We start from the raw sequence: 23463 nt of genomic DNA on the forward strand, positions 1-23463 counted from the left end.
TTCCCCTCAGGTTTAGAGAAAACTGGTTTATCAAAAAAAAAAAATCTTTTTCTTCTGGTAAATAAAAGCTAATTCGCAATGTGTTTCGATGGAAAAAAAATGTAGGCATAAAAGTTAGACAACTACTTCTCAAATTGCTACACAGCATTTAAAAAATATACTTACAATTTAATGATAAATCATAGTTGTAAGCACATAAAATGAAATAGTATCAAAATGCTAATTAAGAGCACAGAAGTGTGTGCTATGGGGGAAAATGTAATACCAAAGTTCTCACTTTACGAAGTCTATAAAACCTATGTGTTGAGTTTCTACTATGCATTCAGCACTGTTTTATGCATGAGCATAATGCAATATTCCTGTCTCAAGGCGAGCAGTTTGGGCTGTACGCAGGATGTTACCGTATATCAACAGGCACTGAATGGAACCGAAATTCACACTCCGTTTTCATGAAGGCGTGCTTGTAATAGCTTCCGTCAAATGAGACTTTAGTCTGACAAAAGTATGTGTGCTTCTTCTGTGTGTTTTATGGATCTCTATTATTTAAACGATGTGTCTTCCCATATGCATGTCTCTTATTGGAGTTGTAGATTCTGTTCTTCTTTACTTTTGCATACCCAAATTTTATTGCTAGCTCTGTAGGCGCCTTTTTTACCAGTCAGTGTTGGGCATGAAGGCGGGTCCAACAGCAGCCCTTACTTCCCAATGACCTTCCTCCACACTACCATAAAAGTTACCATTTTTAAACATCCCAAATGTGTGAGAATTTAATAATTCCATGTTGCCATTGGCACTAAGATTAAATATCTTTCCTGATATTTACTTGAATGTAATACACATCCTCTCACATCATTACTCAACCTCATCACCCAGCCATTTCCATGGGCATTCTCAGCTCCCTGTCTTCTTGTGACTTTTCCTCCCCCTGCCAGGGCTGCCTCTGACTTGGACTCAGCGTTAGACAGCTGGTTCAAATGTCATCTCTGCACCCAGAGTGAATCCATTACCTAATACTTCATATAAACACTTTTATCATGGATTATCTCGTGTTTTTAAATATTCATTTACAGGTAGCACATACTCTTTGATGAAAGGCCTCCCTCTGACTCCCATCAAGACATACTTCAGTTCCTGAATTCAACAGGGAGCGTTGCCTCGTGGTTAGGACAACACATTCTAAAGCCAAGACTCCTGCCTTTGAATCCTAGAGCCAGGCACCGATGAGCTGACCTTGGGCAGCCTACTTAACTTTTCAGCATCTTAGTTTACTCAATGACATACTCACATGCTTTGTTAGGTTATTGTGAGGAATAAATACATCACTTGGTATGTGTAAAGATCTTAGAACCAAGACTGAGATGTAGTCGGTGTTACATGAGGATTATCATTGGTGACAAAGGGCAACGGACAGCATAAATAGGAGGGAAAGAAAACTAATTGATGTTATTCCTATTCAAAAATAATTCTTTGATAAGTAACCATAGGTTTCTAGTATCAGAAGGATTTCACACAAAACCTCCAATCCTGAGATGAAGCCCTCCCTCATGGACTGTTGCTTGGAATGTAAATGGGTGCAGCCACTATGGGAACCAGAATGGGGATTCTCCCCAAAATTAAAAATAGAGCTACAATGCAATCTAGGATCGCCACTACTGGGTAGTTACCCAAAGAAAACAAAGCCACTTGACTTTATTTCCAAGGTTGGATGTCTATTTATCTCTGTAGCATCTATCTATCTATCATCATCTATCTATATCTACTTATCCATGTATCGATCGATCTAAACATGAGTGGCCTAATTACATTTAAAAATAAAACAAAACAAAAACGATAAGGGAATGCTTACCAGGAAGACAGAGAGAGTGAACAGTTAACAAAGATGCTTCAGTAAGCTAAGCGAAGAAAGAAAATCTAAGTGCAAGGGTTAGAGGCTGAGGCTATCAGACAAGGTTCATAAACTAACAAATCCTGACTGACAGCAAGAATTCTGGCTTCATCCTTTTACCTTTTCTCGCCTCCGTACTACTCTTGGACAACAATCACACTGTTACTTTTCTCAGCAATATTCTCCCCTTGCCTTTTTAGTCAATCATATGTTCCGTTTCTTCCAAAAACACTTCCTAGGCTCTCCAATTTTGAATTAGTATTTCTTTCTTTAAACTGCTATAGCAATTATTGCCTATACTGTCACTTGGCAATTACTCATATGACGCCCTGTAACAATGTCTATTATGTCAACTGCTATTCAAATCTACTTTTTGATTTTCTGAAATTATTTGAAAAATAGATTATACTCTTGACACATAATAGGCATTTAACAAATGGCTGACTCATTGATGTGAGTATAAGCTGGAATTTTAAATTTTATCTTTTTAGAAATACTTTTGTTTGCTATGGAATATGGTTTCCTACATATTAATGATAAGAACATGAGGCATGATAAAAGAGCCACGTCTACAATTAATCTCTGAAACAGTGATTCAAGTATAACCCATTATTTCCCTACATCAGAAATTAAAGGACTTAATTTCATAAGTTAAAAGATGTATTTTGATAAACACTGCAAAACATTTCTCTTAAAATTAATGCAGTACATTTTCTAACATCTTTTCCTCAAAAAAGTAGTTATGTGGTTGCTTGTTGCATAATACTTAACCATGGCATGGAAAACAGAACAGGGCCTTCATAGGACCATCTGATTTATGAGAGCAAAAGTAATCTTTCAGCATTGTCAGTGAAGTTGTGTTTATCGCTTTCCAATAGAAAGACAGAGGGAAGAAAATAGGGCAACCTCTTAAGGTATGAAAGGTATGAATAAGCTCTAACACAAGTGTGGCCTCATACATCTCTTATAAATATCTTGTAAAAATATTATTTAAAATGATTAAAATATCAACCATTTTCTTACAAATCTGAAATAAATTTTAAGATAGTATATATATTTCCCTCATTGCAAAAAATATATTTTCCTTATTTTCTAATAGACTAAATTCTGGAATGTATAAACATACTTTTCCTAAACTGCATAACTTCAAACAACTGCAACAACAAGGTATCTGATTGCTGTTACACAAATACAAAAAAAAAATTTATTTTGATTTTTTTCTTTAATCAGTAGTCACTTTGTGTCAGGTTTATTCAGTTTTCCCCTAATTTTTGTCACCTTCAAAAGCTGGCAATTCCAGTGAGGGTTGACAAAGTTGACAAGATGTTGTAGTTCACATATCCACTCCATTCATTCATAATCTCTAACCAGAAAGCCACTGTGTTAGAAATAAATAAGTAAAGCTCCATGCAGGAGACACAAGACTTTCCTTTAATAAATGATTATTATTATGTGTTATGCGCATCAGAACCCAAAAGAGCTTTGCATTCTAGAGAGAGAATACAGAAGAAACAGAACCAGAAAAGTAAAAGTTAAAAATGTGCAGGTCAGGGACAGCAGTGGGTAGAGTCCATTGTAGTCAGGAAAGACATGGGTTCTGAGAAGCCTCCAGAAGGAGGTAATGACTGACCACAGTCTTGGGGGACAGAAAAGAGAATGAAAAGGAGCAGACAGGCATTCCAGGGTGGCACACGGGAAGAGGCATGGAAAAAGAATGACCAGTTGGTGAGATATGTCATATAAATAGAAGGGTGTAAAAGTTATTTGCTCCGTTAAAAAAAAAAAAAAAAAAAAAAGAAGGCTCTCAGAGGGAAGCAAACTGTTGGTAGAGAAATATGGGGAATTCAGTAGTTGTGTGTGGAGTTTTCACTGGAACACGCAGGACAGTTGCATTCTACGTGAGATGTGGCTCTTGTCGTGCAGGATCCTATAGGTCAGTGCACGTGATGGCCTTAAGAATGGTCAAAGGCCAGAACATTGTAAGAAGCACCATTAGTTTAAACAGAATGAGAGGAAAACGTATGCAAATCCTGATTGAAATTTGTCTAGACATTTATCAAAGATATCTTTTGAGAGGAGGAGGTTCTAAGACAGTATAATCATCGTAAGCGAGAACTTCTTTTTAAGGAGCTATTTGGAACCATCTCAAGTGAAAACACAGCCAATGAAGCATTCACAGAGATCAAGCCTTGAGGGGAAAGATATTTCAAGGACTTGCAGGCCTTGGAAATGCTGTATTAAGTGATGATAAAAGAAGTTGGAGAGAACTCAAATGGTCATTCCACCTGAGAAGACAGTGGGTTTTCTCTCTGTCCCTCTCTTTCTTTTTCTGCTAAGAACAGAATGACTTAGATGCAAGTTATACTTCTATTCTGTTGTTGGCCTTCAGTTCTCACTCAAGCATCTGGCAAAATAAGTGCTTGATTTATTTGCCTGCACATTTAATATTCAAATAACACATTCTTCAATATTCTAGAAGCCTTGGGATTATCAAGGTACTATTGAAAGTAATAGGACAATCAATTGAAAGGGCATCTTTAAATATTTTGTCACTAGTGCATTGTTTTATCACCTCCAAGTATACACAGAATGCATACCTCAACCTTGCATAAAAACATGAAAAGAGGTCTCTAAATTTACAGGAAATCTATAAACACAAAATTCGAACTAATCATTTTTCTGTACATATGAGTATAATTATCTCAAATTCTATTGGTGTTCCAAGGTATTAGATACTCGGTTATGCAAAAAGTGTTTATAAATATCATCATAAAGTTGACCAAATAGGTAAGTAGTCACAATGATCTGCAAGCCAGCAAGACGATATAATGAGTACATAAGCCTTTCAAGCAAATAAAACCTAAAGGAAGATCTTTGCCAAAGTAAATTTATCATAAACGCAAATACAAAGAAACGAAACTCATTTCTCTGTTCAAACTGCAAGGAATTTGGCAACCATGAATACGCCACTTGTATTACTTATGAAAAATGTACAAGAAACATCTGCTGAACATATTCACGTAGATGATGTCCTGATTTCTCAAGTACAAGAGAACGTAGGAATAAAAACACATGTTTAGAGAAATAGCAGAGATTGGATTGTTAGAAGTGGGGAAAAAATTCTCAAATCAATCTGTTTCACAGATAGGGAAAAATTGGATCCAAAAAGATGAGGTGATTTGCCACAAGTCCCCGTGTAGACTTTCAGGGTTGGAACAAGAACCAGGGTTTCTGGAACTGAGGGCTACGTGAAAGGCCCTGGGGCAAGCCTCTCCCAGGTCACAGAGTAAGTTAGTGCAGTTGTGCATACAATCACTAAGCCCTCAAAAACAAATAAATATACCATTTTCCTGGGGCAGGAAGGGCCGAGCACATAACAGGTTCTCAGGGCAGTCTGCTGCTGAATTGACAAAAATCTAAAGGGATGAACACTGGGTATTATATGTTGGCAAATTGAACTTCAATTAAAAAATATATTAAATAAATAAATAATAATAAATAAATAAAATCATGATCACTGTAAAAATAAATAAATAAATAAATAAATAAATAAATAAATAAATAAATAAATAAATAAATGCAAAAAGGAAGAATGTTCCAAGGTAGAGCCATGGCTAAAAAAGACAGCAACTATCTACAGATATTTCTTCCATAGTCTGGAAGTATGGTATTTATTAACAAAACAAAACATAAATACTGCTCAAGCTACAAATGACTAAAATGCATATGACTAAAACGTCGGCGGCATTCTTTTTTTTTTAATTTAAATTCAATTTTTTTAATTTAAATTCAATTTAATTAGCATATAGTATATTATTCGTTTCAGAGGTAGAGTTCAGTGATTTCAACAGTTGCATAAAACACCCAGTGCTCATCACAGCAGGTGTCCTCCTTCATGCCCATGACCCAGTTACCCTGTCCTCCCACCCCCATCCCCTCCAGTAATCCTCAGTGTGTTTCCTAGAGTTAAGAGTCTCTTATGGTTTTTCTCCCTCTCTGATTTCATCTTGTTTTATTTTTCCTTACATTCCCCCATGTCCAACTGTTTTGTTTTAGAGTCCATGTATGAGTGAAATCACATGGGGTTTGTCTTTCTCTGATTGACTTATTTCACTTCATATAATACACTGTTGTCCCATCTACATCCTTGCAAATGGCAAAATCTCATTGCTTTTGATGGCTGAGTAACACTCCATTGTGTATATAGACCACATCTTCTTTTTCTGTTCATCTGTCGATGAACATCTGGGCTCTTTCCAAAGTTTAGCTACTGTGGGCATTGATGCTATGAACACTGGGGTGCAGGTGTCCCTTCGAGTCACTATGTTTGCATCCTTGGGGTAAATACCTAATAGTATAATTACTAGGTCATAGGGTAACTCTATTTTTCACTCTTTGAGGAACCTCCATACTGTTTCTCAAGTGGCTGCACCAGTTTGCATTCCACCAACAGTGTAATTGAGTTTGCCTTTCTCCATATCCTCTCTGGCATTCTTTATTATGAAATAGATTGCAGAACAGTGTATGTTGATTTTGTTAGAGTCTTCAGTTTCTTTACCAGTGAAATAAATAAAAGTCTAAAAATACAGTTTAATTTATTTTTCCAAATACATATCCTCTTTTAAATGGAAGGCTGTATGAAATTAAGCTTATGCTGGTGCATTTTCACAAGTTCAAATAGCCTAAAAATTATTCTTCTCTAATGTTTTTTTTTTTTTAAATATGTTGGTTACACTCGGATTAGAGTATTTTGTTTTATACCATACTTTATTTTTCAAGTATTTGGCATAATTGTTATTAAGCTTTATCATGCAGATTTAAACTGTATTGCAGCAACCAAGTCAGCTCTGAATCACTGATTCTACTCATTTAATATTTCAAAAATAATCAATGCCAATGATTATTGCACTACATGGAAGTTGCAAAAAATTATTAACTACTCACCATCTCTTTTAATTAGAATCTAAACTTCATTTAAAGCATGACCAGCCATGGAAGTTTATCTCCTCATTTTGTCAGAGTTTTGACTATGTATGTTTGGACAACTGATTTAATATCCTTTAATAATATCTTTATCTTGAAAATGTTTATAACAATTCTACCTGAAAATTACTTACATATATGAACAGATAATGCATATCAAACAACCAGCAAAGTGTCTGCACGTAGTAGATACTCAATAAATCTCCACTCATTTGCATTTCACTCTGTTGGACGTACAGAGACATTCAAACAACATACCAATTATACAATCTTCTTCTGAAATAAATCTTACTTATGCATACTTAGCTAAGCAAAATGTAAGTCAATCAGCTAAACCAGAAATCAGTGTAATTTATTATCATTCTCATCGCTCCAGAGGTGAAACGTCTTCTCAACAACTGGCGTCTGTGAAATCTGTGTACACAGCTGCAGGTAAAGACAATTATTACTGTCAGGGAATGCCACGGGAATCATTTCAAAAGTGGTAATAAACCTCACTGATTTAGCTGCACGCTCTCTGTCAGCCAGTCTCCGCAAGGCCAGGCCTGCACACGGCGTCTACACCCACAGGGGTAGCATTGGTAGGGTGGTTCCAGGCTCTGTGCTAAAGGCTTTTACACCCATTCACCTTGTCTTTTATGTTCTCTCATAACACTGCAAAGAGGCTATTTTTCCTGCTGAGCAAATGACGTGCCCCAAGTCCTGGTCTGAGATAAAAAGGGGCAGAACCGGATTTCAAACTAGGCAAACTGAGTCCTCACCACCTATGCCAGATGGCCCGTCATGCTGTGACATCCATGACTGTGGTGCTGGACCCGTGACCTTATGTCTGTTCCATTCTTCTCCCTCATCTCCACTTCATCATCAAGTCCTAAACATGCATTAAATTCGTGAAGCAATCGAGTCCTTCCGAAAAACTTAGTTTTGGGTATCATGGTACAGTTTCATAGATTTCTGTACTTTTATTGCTGTAGGTGACCATACATGGGGTCAAGTTGAAAGAGCCAAACCCCCTTGTGACCCTTATAATTCCAGTATTTTACAAGAGCCTAAAGATACTGACATTTATTGACCCAGCGTTCCCCACCTCTCACCTGAAGCTACCCAGACCACCAGCTTCTTTGTTTGTAGTGAGGCGCCTGCTTGTCTCACTTTGATGAGACATCTTGATTGGCAGGCCCATGTAAATTTGCAAATATTCTTGGAAGAATAAAATAAAAATTTTAAGGTCTCTGGTCTGCAGAGAGGAAATAATTAAAACATGTCTTAAGGAGAAAAGCTTGAAAACTAGCAAGCTAGTAAATCCCAAAAGTTACATGCCCAAATTTGCAACCTGAGCCAGGAGCAGCAACATCCAATCTGTTTTGGTTTTGTTTGTTTGTTTGTTTTGTCTGTTTTGTTTTGTTTTGTTTTGTTTTAAAGAAAAGAAAGATGTTAAAAGCCTCTATTGCCAAGGTTAAAATGTAGAGTGCCCTCATTCCGTTAAGCCGAATCTTGCTAAGAACAGGAATTTCAGCTTCTAAAGGAAGTGACTTAAACCTCATACTTAAGGTAAAAAGCAAGCATCTGCCTGATCTTAGGAGCACACAGCCAATCATTAAGATCAGAGCTGACTGCCCACGCCCGAGTTCCATCATCCCACCCCTTTCTCTCCAAGAGTGAAGCTAACAAGCAATTTAAAAACAATTGAAGAATTAAATCCTCGTTGGTAGCACCATTTTCCTTTTCTGTCCCCGCCTTCAACAGAGCAGCTCCATTAATATAGCTATTGCAAAAAAACAAAAAAACAAAAAAAAAAAAAGAAAGAAAGAAAAAAGCTGCACAAATGGCTTTTAAAATGAAATGGCGGCATATTGTGTTGCTTGGGATAGCAGTCAAGTCTAGAGGCAAAATAGAAATAACAGATGCACCATAAATTCAGAGTTCTGTGTGTCGTCCTGGAACCCAGGCTCCCAAGCGAGCACAGCGTGCTCCACCTGAGGAAAGATGGTAAGAGCCCTGATCATACAAGCAACAGAAATGAGGAGAGAGCAACACTGGAATCCTGATGCGGTGATAAATTTTGAAAAGAAATTGTATGCTAATTGGATTTCTTATTAAAACTTCAATCAAAGAAAAATTTCTTCCAAATCAGCATAGGCCTCTAGAATGTTTTTTTGCACTGTGAGGTTTGAAGATCCCTTTTAATTGAGTGAATGTCCTAGTTGGGACCTAATTACATTCTATCCGAAAGCTGTTCCTAGAGGTGCTTCGTTATTTTGTGGGTGCCTGAGTGGTGTCGCTGGTCTGGTTTTGGGAGCAGCATACGTAGGACACATTACAATTCTGATTGGAAATTAGAGGTGGAGGCCTGATCTATTGAATGAACAATTCGACGTCATGTTTCTAATGATGTCAGGACAGGCAGCGAGGCTCTAGCAGCATCCCCGGAGTCCAGCTAGGAGGAAGCATCACCCACCTCGCTCTGGGGAGGGTCAAGGTCCCTGGGGCAGCGCTGCTCAAGACGCAGGGGGTCAGTACTGGAAACCTCTGAACCAAAATCGTAGGAAAAACCAGGAAACACTGCTTACAACCCCACGTTCATCTGAATGTGGTGAACATTCAGCCTCCTGATTAACAATTGTGGTTAAAAGAGACCCACCCGGGAAGCACTGTGCTCCCCCTTCTCTGGGTGCACCTGCTGTTACATCTGGAAATGGTACCTTTTGCTCAAATAAACTTCCTTGCTTGTGTCATGCATCCACTGGACTGCGGGTATGTCCTGAATTATTTCTGGGGACAAGACCATCCTGAAGATGCCTGGGGTCGCACAGCCTGGGCCTCCCCAGTTCCCTGGCAAGTGACACAGGCTTCACAAATTGCCTAATTTATGAGTGACACATCATACAATCCACTAAACAATTCTGGATTGTCCCAGAAGGAATTCTTTCCACAGCAATAGCTTATTTATTACATGAAAACGTGAAGGAATGCCCTGTCCCCACAGAAGATAACAAGAAAGTAAAACCGAAAAGACATCTACACCAGACATTTTTGGGTAAAACTACTGGTTCTGTCTACCTGTCCCCTCCCTGCTCATGTCCTTTGACATATTACTGGGCACATCCCTTCAGTAACATTTTCCTGACTTCTCTTCATGAACAGAAAAAGTAACCTCACCCATCTCTAACAGAGAAAAGGATCTGAGAGAAAATGAAAGAAAGAAAGAAGAAAGAAAGAAAGAAAGAAAGAAAGAAAGAAAGAAAGAAAGAACCCTCTCAATTCCTTAAACACACAGCAAGCATTTTCTTAGACCTGTGGGAATAAATGATGTAATATACTTTCTATACCCACATCATGATCTCATCCACTCCCACTTGCAGAATCAGTAGTCTCCAAGACAATTTTCTTGAGTTACCATTTTCAAGGGTTTGGCTCTAGGTATGTCGGGGTCCTGACTCCCAATTGTTTGGTATTTGGAGGGGAGGATCTTTGGCAGGTAACTAAGTCATGAGAGTAGAGCCCCCATTATCTGTCTCTCCTAAGGGCAGGGGATCAGTATCCTTCTAGGAAGAGACACAGAGAGATGGTCTCTCTCATGGCCACAGAAGCCTACGGTGAGAGGGTGGCTGTCCACAAGCCAGGAAGTGGATGCTCACAAGACACCAGATTTTCTGGTTGCCTTGGTCTGGGACTTCACAGCCTCCAGAACCATGAGAAATAAATGTTTGTGGTCTAAGCCCCAGTCTGTGGTCTTTATGTTATGGTAGTCCAAGCTGAGACAGTGGGTGTGAAATTCTTAGGCTCAAAATAAAGATGTGAACCACTCACTAGTGGCCAGAATGAAAGTCACTGTGAAAATAAATTCTAGGGGATCCCTGGGTGGCTCAGGGGTTTGGTGCCTGCCTTTGGCTCAGGGCATGATACTGGAGTCCCAGGAGAGAGTCCCACATGGGGCTCCTTGCATGGAGCCTGCTTCTCCCTCTGCCTATGCCTCTCTGCCTCTCTCTCTCTCTCTCTCTCTGTGTGTCTCCTGAATAAATAATAAAATCTTAAAAAAAAAGAAAAGAAACTCTAAGAGCAAAATTACCAAGTCCACATACTATTGTAAAGCACAGTCTTTTTGCTATTTTTTTTTCTCAGGATTATGTGTGTTTCCTGGGCTTTGCAGGGTGGTTCTTCTTGATGTGGTGTTGGCTACATCACTCTTAACAACATTCCGATGGGAGCTCAGCTAGGTCGACCCACAAGATCTGATCCTGACTGCCATTCGTGCACTGTAATGGCAGGTGTTGATGATTATTAATAACAGCAAATTTTAAATTAACTGCATAATTAAATCCTCATTCACAGCACTGAGCTGTTGTTTTCAGTCTATGTGAGTGGCTTGAGTGGAAAGGTAAGATTGGGCCACTAGGAGATACTAAATACTCAAGAAGCTTGTGCACACCCAAAAACTCAGTGGACACCTGTGAGTGCCAAAGAGGTTCTACGGCAATAGCTGACATGAACAAAACCCAAAGCGGTCTTGGGAGATTGTGACATATTAATTAGTCCAATAGAGGACCCATCGTCTTACCTAAATCAAAGATCCTAAACTAAATCAAAGTGTTTTTACCATGTATATCCAAACAGAATCTCTTCAAAATATACAAAGAGAAAGAAGTTGTATCCCAAGATAAAACATGTCATACTTGCCAAATATTGAGCCTTACCAGAGACAAAGACTTAATGAATGCACATTGATGATGAATATTTTTGGTTGTAATCACACAGAATTATCAAACCTAAGTAGAGGAGCTAGGTATGTCACATTATTCTTAAGTGTAAAAGTCTTTCATAACATGTTCTAAGACAAAAAATATTGTTCAGCAACTTACTAGAGTAAAAATAAAATTAAAATCTAATAATTATAATTATTCTGCAGACAGGCATTTTTTCCCAAAGAAATATAAAAAAATATTAGCTGCCTTATAGGAAATGTGTATTTGTTATAAACATTAACAAATACTACTCTGTGATTTTCAACTCTTTTCAACTGAGAGCATAGAAATTGTATAGTGGAATTAGAGCTCTATGTGTGTTTATTTGGGAATCAACTTTTTTTTTGCAAATAAATGTCTATGCTCTTTCCTACTCTAATAATCTAGGAATCTATAACTTGATAATAAATTCATATTTTAGTATTACAGAATTTCTGAATTTAAAGAAACTTCAAGGACTCTTACCCATTCATTCAATACTTGATTTTCTTATTACAAATAAAATACCATACTCATGTAGTTCACGCTTGAGCCAAGTTAATATTGGCCTAAATATTTTTTAAAGAAACCTTTTATCACACAAATTCTATTGCATATTTTTCTCTGACATATATTCACAAAATTTGTCTGGCTTCACTGTCAATTGTTTAATTTCAAATTATATGAAAATTAACCATCAATAATAGCGATTTGCTTCAGTTAACCATATATTTATATCAGGAGATGTTGGTCATTTTAAAGTATATTGTAAAACTGTAATTGACAAAATATTAAAAATATACTTAAAATGAAAATAATACAACTAATCATACACATTTACTATTATGATTATGTACATTTGTGTGCCAAAAATGGCAGCTTGCTGTAATAGCTACTTTTTAACTGGATGCTCATTAACCTAGAGCCTATTCTAAGAGCTGCTCTATTTTGAATGATTGTTTCATCTAGAGAGATAAAAAATCTTATGTTAACAATGGTAATTTCTGGATGATGAGACTTTATGCAATTTTATTGTGTTTCCTATCTTTTCAACAGTACCGAAGCCCTTCTAAGCAAAACAGTCCTTTTACAGAGTATGCCTTACTGGGAAGAAACTGATGTTTGGAAATACAGCCCCTTTGAGTTTCAACATACGATAAAAATGTGGCAGTCACTCGAACTTCTAACACTTACTAAAGAAAAAAGCTACTTAAAATTTTGGTTTTTTTGATTGAAAAATCTAACTCTACATTGTTGTTGTTGTTGTTGTTGTTGTTGTTTTCTTTTAAGTTAAGAAGTCATTCCCAGGGGATCCCTGGGTGGCGCAGCGGTTTGGCGCCTGCCTTTGGCCCAGGGCGCGATCCTGGAGACCCGGGATCGAATCCCACATCGGGCTCCCGGTGCATGGAGCCTGCTTCTCCCTCTGCCTGTGTCTCAGCCTCTCTCTCTCTCTCTCTCTGTGACTATCATAAATAAATAAAAAAAAAATTAAAAAAAAAAAAAAAAAAAAAAAAAAGAAGTCATTCCCAGAAGAGTCTCATTCAAAGTTGAAGCACTGTCTTAAGTAAAAAAGAAAAGAAAAATGTTGAAAAAGGGAAGTGGATTATCAAATATATCCTATGAACAGATGTTACATTCTAGAGATATGAATGCAAGAAGAGGTAGAAATTGATACCCCAATTAAATTATGAGTATCCTGAAAATTAGCATAATTTCTTATAAAAAGGAGTACTTCTACAAGCTTATTATGAGTAGATAAGCAGAGAGTGTATTTATTCAGATGCACCCCACTGGCATCCCTGGAGTAATGCATGACATTTAATATCCACTATGACTCCAAAGTTATAATAAGAATACAAACCACCCACGAAGAAAAAAAATCAACATTACACAATTCCAATAACCCGTGTTGAGACTCTACATATATTCTGGAGCACAAAGCAAATTTCAGGTTGGTAGAAATGTACACAGTATGCTCTAATTTTACTTTTCATCTCTAGTTTTTCTATGCTTATATATAAAAAAAATTAAAACAAATTTATAGCATAATTATTTTCTGAAATTAAGTACAAATGCATACTTAAAACAATTTCAATAAACAAACAGAAGCAAAACTTTCTGCTGAATTCCCAAAGCAATGGCACATTTTCAGTGGGCATGTGTGATGTTATGTAATTAACGTCTAACAAATAAGTTAAATGGGAGTAAGGCTTATGAAAATACAAGCATCAAAGTATACCTATATTAAAATCATAGAGTGCAATTTATAATAGTCGTAGATGTGGAATGCTTATGGGACTATCTCCTTGGAGTTCCAGCTGACATGAGATACAGATGTGAACTTAACAGAACTCCCTCCAGAAGCCAATCAGAAGGAATAAAAAGATCTAATCTATGAGAACAAAGGGATCTGGAAAGAGATATTCAAGATTGAGAGATGTCAACAAAATCAATAAAGATGGGCAGATAATAACAAGTGTTTAGATAATCCAGTGGAACTAAAAGGATTGAAACCAAATAGCTACTGGGACAGAGTCAAGAAAAAGAAGCACTATTTCCACCCCAATTTCTCAGAAAGGTCTCAGAGACAGAAAGCCCTAGAAAAGGCTACACATTGTCAGTAGACAATGTGGGTGAGCTTGGGATTGAAAAGAAAAGGATTTAACTGAAACAACTGGAAGGAGAGTGAGAACAAAATTGTCTTCCCTAAAGCACAGTCAGCTGACTATAGATCCCCCATTCCTAGCTCCCCCCACCACACAGAGACTAGCAGTAAGTATATAGGGTAGAGGAAAGAAGAACAAAGCAGTTGGTAAGGAGGTGAAGGTCGTGAAGTGTAGCAACATATGGAGCCTCAAAATATGGCAGTGGGAGTTCAGCCATGGCACCCCCTAATATGCCACATTGGTAGAGTGATTATTGTGAGTCATACACACTTGAAAAACAGCATATGCAGGCAGAAGTTTTCACTGAGCTCCCATTATCTGCCTAAACACAGGTCCTCTGACAGGGGCTGGATTGTCATGGATCCCCTTCCCAAGAGTTTTATCACCAAGGAGGACTGACTCTTATTACAGGAGAAGACAGCTGAAGAAGAGACACCCACACAAACTTTGTCCCATCTGTTCTTCTGAGGGCCTTTCGTCTTCCTTAAAGCACATTTACTCTCCCTTAAGAGGCCTATGTCCTCCCTCCCTCTTCCCTACTAAGAATCCATTTAAGCCTGAATTCTGAGCCACTTTGGAGAGTTACTCATTTTTCTCTGAGTAACTCCCATATACACATGAGGTACACATGCTAATAAACTTCTATCTGCTTTTATCTTGATAATCTGATGCTTATTATGGGGATTGTAGCGAAAAACTCAAAAAAGGTAGAGGTAGAATTATTCTTCCTCCCCTATCATGGACCCTGTGGACAGAAACTTAGTAAACATCCACTGTGTGTCTTGAGCTTATAACAAGAAAGCTGTATTATTATTCACAATTCACAAAAGCTCAGGGAGGTTACATAACTTGCCTGAGATTACACAGCTGCTGTGCATAAGACCCAACTGTGCTTCTGCAAAATTGTATTATTTTCTGACATGCCTTCCATGCTGTATGGCCATGCTCCACACTTCTTGATGAAACAGAAACAAAATGGTGAGTCCATCTGGGCATTCAAAGAAATGAACACCATGGCTATCTGTAAGCAGAAGGTCTGAGTTTATGTGGGACAGTGTGAGCTTGTCAGGAAGTAGAACTTCACATGCTCACCTGGTTCTCCAAACATTTGAGAGCCAGAACAAAAAATGTAAGCATAGCAGGGATACAGCTTGGATCGTGGCTGGCAGGGTGATGGCATAAAAATGTTCAAGCATAAAAAATTAATTAATTAATTAATTAATTAAATTTAATGTGATTTAATTTAAAAAATGTCCAAGCATAAATTGTTAGGCAGGTGCCAGTGTAGAATAATGCTAAGCAGGTACATATTCACCAGCTATCAGAAACATGCATGGCAGAGAGTCAAGGCAGGAACGCGGGCAGATTAATAAAAGACATCAGTGCTCCAAAACCATAGAGAGAATCTGATAATCAAAAATGATCTTGTTTTCTCCAGCATCATCATCTAAATTCCGGCATGGGGGAGAAAGTGTTAGTGGAAGGAAAATCCTATGAGGATTCTAGTACATGATTATTGAGTCTGGAAAATAGTCAACAGCATAGGTGTGTGTGTAGAAGCAGCATTTACAATAACCACAGGATTCATCTGGGAGCAAGGGAATTTGGAAGGGGCATGTGGGAAGAGGTACATCCCAGAGGTCACATATGGACAGCAGACAAGTTACACTCGTGGAATTCTGAGCGAGTCTTCTTTCTAAATGGAGAGGACTGGGTATGAAATTTTAGTTGTCTTCACATTGCAGGGATTTGTGAAGTTTCTTTTTCAGAAGCTTCCACCAGGTTGTGTCAACACCTAATACCCTTCACCATTTTGTGACTTAGTTACTTAATTAAACTCCCAGAGGATGGGATCATCCCTGGGTGGCTCAACAGTTTAGCACCTGCCTTCGGCCCAGGGCGTGATCCTGGAGTCCCGGGATCGAATCCCATGTCAGGCTCCCTGCATGGAGCCTGCTTCTCCCTCTGCCTGTGTCTCTGCCTCTCTCTCTCTCTCTCTGTGAGTCTCTCATGAATGAATAAATAAAAATTCAAATAAATAAATAAATAAATAAATAAATAAATAAATAAACTTCCAGAGGGCACAGAAGTGAAGAGTCCCAGTAGGATCGCATTTTGGCAGAAGGGGAACAGCTCCACAAGCAAAATGTAATATGTACCAGAAGAAGAAGAAGAAGGTAGGGCTGCAGAGAAGCTGATGTTGGCAAAGAAAGCAAACAGAAAACAAAATGAAATGAATCCTACACCTTGGTTACCTGGTGTTTTTCCATTATTTTTCCTACATTTTCTTTTGAGAGGTACCTTTCTAATTCTAAAACTGTGGGGAAGGGCCTGAGCCATTGATGGTTTTAGTTTTTGCTTTATGCCAGGTACTCTAAAAATATTTTCCAGTTTACCCCTATCAAATACATAAATACTATGAATGTGTTTTGACAGTTAAGAAAATTGGCATTTGATTATTCAATGACGTAGCTGGTGATTCACAGAGCTCAGACACAAACTTGTGTCTGGCCTATCTCGAGTCTTAGATGATTCCCCCTTCTGTCCAAAGCCTGGCTGCAGTTTTTCGTTTCTGCAGTTGTTTAACATTTTCTATAATCTTCAGAAATGTCTCCCTGCTCCATTAAGGAGCAAAAATAGCTTATGCAGCCCAAAATTGCAATTTTGGTACTGCAATGGAACCCAACAAGTGATGCCAGCTCCTAAAATTGAACAGAAAGGCGGTAATAATTTTTCTTTTTTTTAGAGAGGGAGGGAGAAAAAAATCTCTATCGTGCAAACAGAGCATAAGTGTCATTTTTGCAAATTGTTTGACAGTGCCTGTGTAGAGAGGCACTGAAGTATCCTTTTTTGAGCATGAAGCAAGGAGATTGCTTTTCCTTCTCATACTCACAAGGGACTCACTCAAACACCTAATAGAGCTTTTGAAACTTTAATGCATTCATAATGGAATTCCCCAGTTAGAGTGCTTCCACTTATCCGGGTGGAGGGTCCAGCTGGAGCCTCTACAAATACACCTCCTTTTTTTTTTTTTTTTTTTTTTTCTTAATAGTGTTCATATGAATTGGAAGATTCTTCAAAGGAAAGCTGGGATATCTCAACTGAAAGTAGTAGCAGGTCAGGAAGCCACAGAGAAGACATGGGAACAATAGCCATGAGTGAGACTCATGGCTCACTAATGAAGTGAGGTTAAGAAGCATGAAGTAGAATCAATTCCAGATCCTCAGACAAAGAAGGAAGGGCTACTTTTAACCTTGGGATAAATTTAAAGGCAATACAAGTATAACAAACTCATAACCAGGAATTAAAGGGCAGTGTAGGGATTTAGAAAAAAAAATAATTTAAAACAAAGAAAAACACGTATACCTCTCAATGTTAGCAGTCTCTAAATTCCAAGAAGTCTTAAGAGTGCTAACTTCATCCACAACCAACGGATGCACCGCTGTTTGGAACATCCCGTAAAGCACCAAACAGTTGTATGTGGACACTCAAAGAACATTTCATGATAGCAATAATTAATAATAATAATAATAATAATAATGTGTAAAGATATTAATTCTCAAGCCAAACATCTGATATACAAGTCGAAACAAGGGAAAGCAAGACTCCTCCTTGTGAAGAGACCCCTGAATGTCATGGTTATCAGATGAGGCTGAAATTGAGATAAAATGGTGAGATTTCATAAGAGGAGACTTATCTCCTCTCGTAAATTTTGGTCAGAATATCTACATTTGGAATCAAGCAGAGGTGACTCCTGCCAACAGCACTAGTCAAAACTTTCTAAACAACAGTCAGAATTTGGTTAAGTAATAAAATCATTTTTTATTGCTATGCCAGAATCTTTAATTTTCTGTTACCCTTGGAAACCAAAGGGCCCCATTAACTGAAAATGTGTTCATAGAAATTATAAAATATGTTATTTGGGAGTCTAGCTCCTCCCCAAAAAAAGAGGTTCCTAAACCTCTGTCCAAAAATGGAACGTCTTTTAATTGGCGGTATACTAGAATAGGGCCCAGGGTGAATGTTGAGAAAGAAGCAGCAAGTGAGGTCGATTATACCTAATATTTAGAGGGGAAAGGGAAGTAAAATTGCATACTGCTGGGTACATTTCATATTTATCTCTTTCTAAAAGAAGAATGTTGTCTCTATCTTGAGAAAAAGCAAAAGAACGAACCAGTTCTACTCATTTCTGTTTTTTCTATTTTTCATGGAGCTAGTTGCTAGCCAGTTGCTGACTTCACCTGTGGTATATTCACGTCAATTCACGTCAAGAAACAAGTTGAAGAACTCAGGCAGAAGGAAACAGAAGCGATGGAATTGCTATTTTACCTTTCTACAAACCATGAGTTTTATTAACCATTTATTTTTCAAAAGTCCAGTTCTCAGAAGGGAACATCCATATGAGTGTGCGCAATTCACATTCGGTTCTGAAACAAGACTGCCCATAAATTTGGAAGAAAAACAGATTCTTGACGTACGCCCTGGCAACCAGAACCTTGACATAATTTTGAAAACTCTCAAAGTAGAATGACATTTTAAAGTCTTACAGGGGAATGGCCAAAAGGTTGGGACGAAGACAAAGCCATGAGAGGAAGACATTTACATTCAATCAACTCTATCGTACTCATGCCAACTCTAAAGTCTAGTCAGTGCCTAGCACCTTGGGTGGACTTGGTGACCTGTGATCCCCTTGAGTGGTCGGACCAACCAGGTGGTTAGTGATGTGAATCCATAATGCAGAATGAGCAGCCATATCGACATTTTACTATTTTACCGTACCTTTTTTTTTTTTTTTACTAAATCAATTAAACTAACATACTCACAAATAGAATCATAAAAATAATAAATAAATAAATAAATAAACAAATAAATAAATAAAGTGTTCAAATGGATTAGAATTCTGACAAACATTTTTATATTAATAGAATGTAATTCTGAGCTAATATTAAATCAAGTTAAGTATCTTGGGATACCTGGATTGTTTTCAACTAAAGCAGACTAGTAAAATATGATTTTAATATATTTCCCTTGATTCTTATTTTTACACATTATAGAGTAGCTATGTTTTAGGCTGTATTTGCAAGTATGGCCATGTTTGCTGTATTAATGGGTTGTAAAAAGAATACACCTGGCTATGGGGCATGATATTATTAGTACCTGTTAGCTTTGCAGATGCGTCAGACAGACCTAATCCCATTTAACTCTCCAAAGTAGAAGACAGTAACCCAACATCATGTTAATATGGGTGGTGGAAAATATATTAGGTTTAGTAGCGGCAGATAAGAACTGTATATGCAAAGAAAGAAAATGTGCTTTTGTTTACTAAAAGAGAGTATTTTTATCCTAAATGTCTGATGTTTTCAGAATGTGAAATACAACATGAATTTTGAAACTTGAATTAAAATAGAAAGTTGTAGGTTTGGGACGCCTGGGTGGCTCAGTGGTTGAGCATCTGCCTTTGGCTCAGGGCGTGATCCTGGAGTCCCAGAATCGAGTCCCATGTTGGGCTCCCTGCATGGAGTCTGCTTCTCCCTTTGCCTGTATCTCTGCCTCTCTCTGTGTGTCTCTCATGAATAAATAAATAAAATCTTAAAAAAAAGAAAGTTGTAGGTTTTTGGAAAGAGAATTTAAATATAATATAATCTCTTCAAATAATAAGTCTCATGGGGAAAAATAGCAGAGGAATTTGTTAATATTTTGCCAACACCGGATCCATTTTTGTTGGTCTGTTAAGATTAAAAATATTAAAGAAACTTGTAATTTTTTTTTACTGCCAAATATCAACAATGCAAACTGAGATGCTCTTTCTTTCTATCAAAATCACTTGATCTTGGACTTTTCAGTCTGATTTTTACAGGAAATAAGAAGAGGGTATTCTTGACTCCCCATGTAATCCACTCAGAGAGGAGGGATTCTATAGCTCACTAGAAAAACTTGCAATGTGTTGTGCAGACTTTGTCACCCTCTGGATTATTCCTTCACTTCTGAAAGAGCTAAGACACCTTAAAATTGCCTTCCTATTTTGTGTATTTAACTTGTCCCGTTGTCACTTGATCCATAGGTAGTTGAGGTAGACCTTCCATTGTTCTCCCACAGTGATGGTCCTATCTTAATCCAGTGAATAAATCTTCTCCAATAGCTCTTTTGATGTTGTCTTTCCAAGATTAGGTCCTGCATTTTAGAAAATACAATGTTCAGGGTGTTTTCTATACCTGATGCTATTTTTTTGTGATATCTCAGGTGTCCACAGGGAAATCACAAATGCTCTTTTGCTCTATATAAAGAAAAAAGGCCACAAATAATTATACTCGTCTGCTATGTTCCTCATTCCTTACATAGTTCAACACTAGTGTGAGTGTTACAGAATAAGACTTGTCAAATTAAAGCTTCTCCTAAAATAATTTTGTTTGGGTAAAATGTATAAATATATATTTCCAGAGTGTATAATCTCTGAAATGCATACATTACACATACACACATATTTGATAGATATATACATATAAAGAATGTATAAATTCCAGAGACTATACATTTTGGAGATTTATAAATATCCGTACTGTGTGTGTGTGTGTGTGTGTGTGTGTGTGTGTGTATGTGTGTTTTAAGATTTCATTTATTTATTCGAGAGAGAGGGAGAAAGCAAGCAGGGGGGAGCAGCGGATGGAGAGGGAGAAGCAGACTCCCCACTGAGCAGGGAGCCCGATATGGGACTCGATCCCAGAACCCTAAGATCATGACCTTAGTCGAAGGCAGACTCTTCACCAACTGAGCCACACAGGTGCCCCCTTACTCTGTATTCTTAACATTATTACAGATTCTTGGGCAACCTTGGTGGCTCAGCAGTTTAGCACCGCCTTCAGCCTAGGGTGTGATCCTGGAGACCCGGGATCAAGTCTCGCTTCAGGCTCCCTCCATGGAGCCTGCTTCTCCCTCTGCCTGTGTCTCTGCCTCTGTGTGTGTGTGTGTGTGTCTCATGAATAAATAAATAAAATCTTAAAAAAACATTATTACAAATTCTTATGAATACGCATTATACTCCAATAGATTGTATTGTACTCCATTCCAGTACATTTCGTCCTCTACTAATTCATTCTGTCCCCAAGAGGTGAGCTTCGCTTTCTTTCCATGCTTACCTAAAACCCTATTCTAAAACATGGGCTGGCAATGCAACGTTCAGCAAAGGGCCATTTCAGGACCTCACCGAACGACCAGGAAAGAGAAATGCTAGAAACCAGACTGAAAGAGCACAGAGCTAACTGTCAGAAGTTTCTCATTTGACTCCTGAAGAGAATGAAAAGCTTAGAGAAGGGAGATCAAGATTTGGAATGGCCCCTTGCGAACATGGGTATTTTCTCAGACATCCTTCACCTTTATTGGCTTCACGGGCCTTAAGTATCAGTTGCGGAGAATAGCATCCCAGGTAATCCACATAAAACATTCACTTGAATACCTTTGGCATTGATAAAAAATAAATGAATTCTAAACCTTATCCTAAAAAGGAAATTCAAAATGGGGGAGCGTGAGATCACATCTCAGCTACTCTGGCATGTTAGGACTATCTATACTTAATTTTGGAGATGCCTTGAGTGGTCAGGACAAGAGAAACAGCCCCGACTGTTAATATAAACCACCAAGACGTGGGCATCTTTATACCTGCGGGTCTACTTTCCGCATATGAGCTCTTTAAAGGTTAACAGATATGTCTTTCCACTTGACGTTGAAGATGTAACAACAAGAGCATTTGCATTGTACCACAGAGCAGTGTCCGCTATGGAGTGTATACAGCTGCCTTGGGCCAGATCTGCTGACTCAGAAAGTCTGCAGCCCGGTATCTCCACAGGTCGCCACCACGGAATGCAAAGACTCGCACTCATTGAAAGACTGGTAACGCTGACTGAAGACTTCTTACAGAGAACTCTTTGCCATTTTTTTTTTCTGGCTTTACGAAACAAATTTAGTGTATTATGACTCAAAATCAGGAGAGCATATTTTACCCAGATGCTCCAAAGAAGACAGCTGGGGAAGAAGCATCCCAGTGCTCAAGGATTGCCTGGGATTCCAGATGGTTTGCCTTCAACAACTCTGAATGGGAGTTTATTTTCAGCCAATTCTGGCCGGACATATTTCCTCTGTGATGACGGTTGTGTTCTTTATCAAAGTGTGAGCTTCAGAAAACACATGCACGTGTAAAAGGAGGCAGCTCTGGACACGCAGGCTCTTCTCTGGAGGTAAGTCTAGCAAAATTAGCTAGCCGCACTCGAATTTCAAAATGGTAGCAGTTAAAACATCACTTTGAAGTCAGCAGGGGAAAAAAATGTATATTTTAGGACCTGTTCAAAACTGGAGATGAAATTTTAGCAGTTATTCTGTAGATACTGAACCACTGTGTCAGGCGCTTCATATATTTGAAAATTCTTAACAAAATCTCCTGGACAAGCATGATGTCTACATGGTAGTTCAACAAAAGCCTAAGACATGTATGTGTGCTAGTTCATACCCTTAGCAACTGGTAAATTCAGGATTTAAACTCTTTATTTTTTCAAAGTTCTTAGCTCTTCCTCCCACAATCCATAGCTTGCTTTCTTTCTTCTTTCTTTCTTTCTTTCTTTCTTTCTTTCTTTCTTTCTTTCTTTCTTTCCTTTTTCTTTCTTTCTTTCTTTCTTTCTTTCTTTCTTTCTTTCTTTCTTTCTTTCTTTCTTTCTAAGTTAAGCTACTATCTACTAATCCTTCCATGTGTTATGCTTACAGAGCACATACTTATAAAGTAATACATTCTTAAGAGGTTAGGAGAAGAAGGCTATTGCGTGCCTTTTACTGCTAGGGAAAAATATGCAAAGCAGTGGTGACAATTTCTTGTAGTTGCAACAAGGCGTAACCGTTTTATTTTTTATTTTTCAGTTGCAAGAGTAACACAGAGAGGATTCAACAGCAGCGTTCTGTTAGCAATTGGCTTTTACCAGTTTAGAACCAGTTTTGCTTTAAAAAAATTCTCTTTCTTAAAGACTCTTAGTGTCCACGTACTCATTTGAAAATACTTGAACCTCAAAGTCCAGTTCATTGAATGTGATTACGCTCACCTGCAAAACCCAAATGGACCCTGGCATAATTTTTATAATGTTCTCTGAAAAGCCAAGAGGTTGGGTTTTGCACTTACTCCTAGGGCTATGTGTTTAAAGTGTCCCTACTTGCCCATTACTAATGTCTCTGC

General features: G+C 37.9%; 1 protein-coding gene across 1 annotated transcript in view; it reads right to left on the reverse strand.

Moving 5' to 3' along the window:
* Window positions 1-23463, reverse strand: part of PCDH15 (protocadherin related 15) — an 876905-nt gene that overhangs the window by 575221 nt on the left and 278221 nt on the right. The window lies entirely within an intron of this gene.

Source organism: Canis lupus, chromosome 27 (genome assembly GCF_048164855.1).
Source record: "Canis lupus baileyi chromosome 27, mCanLup2.hap1, whole genome shotgun sequence".
NCBI lineage: Eukaryota > Metazoa > Chordata > Mammalia > Carnivora > Canidae > Canis > Canis lupus.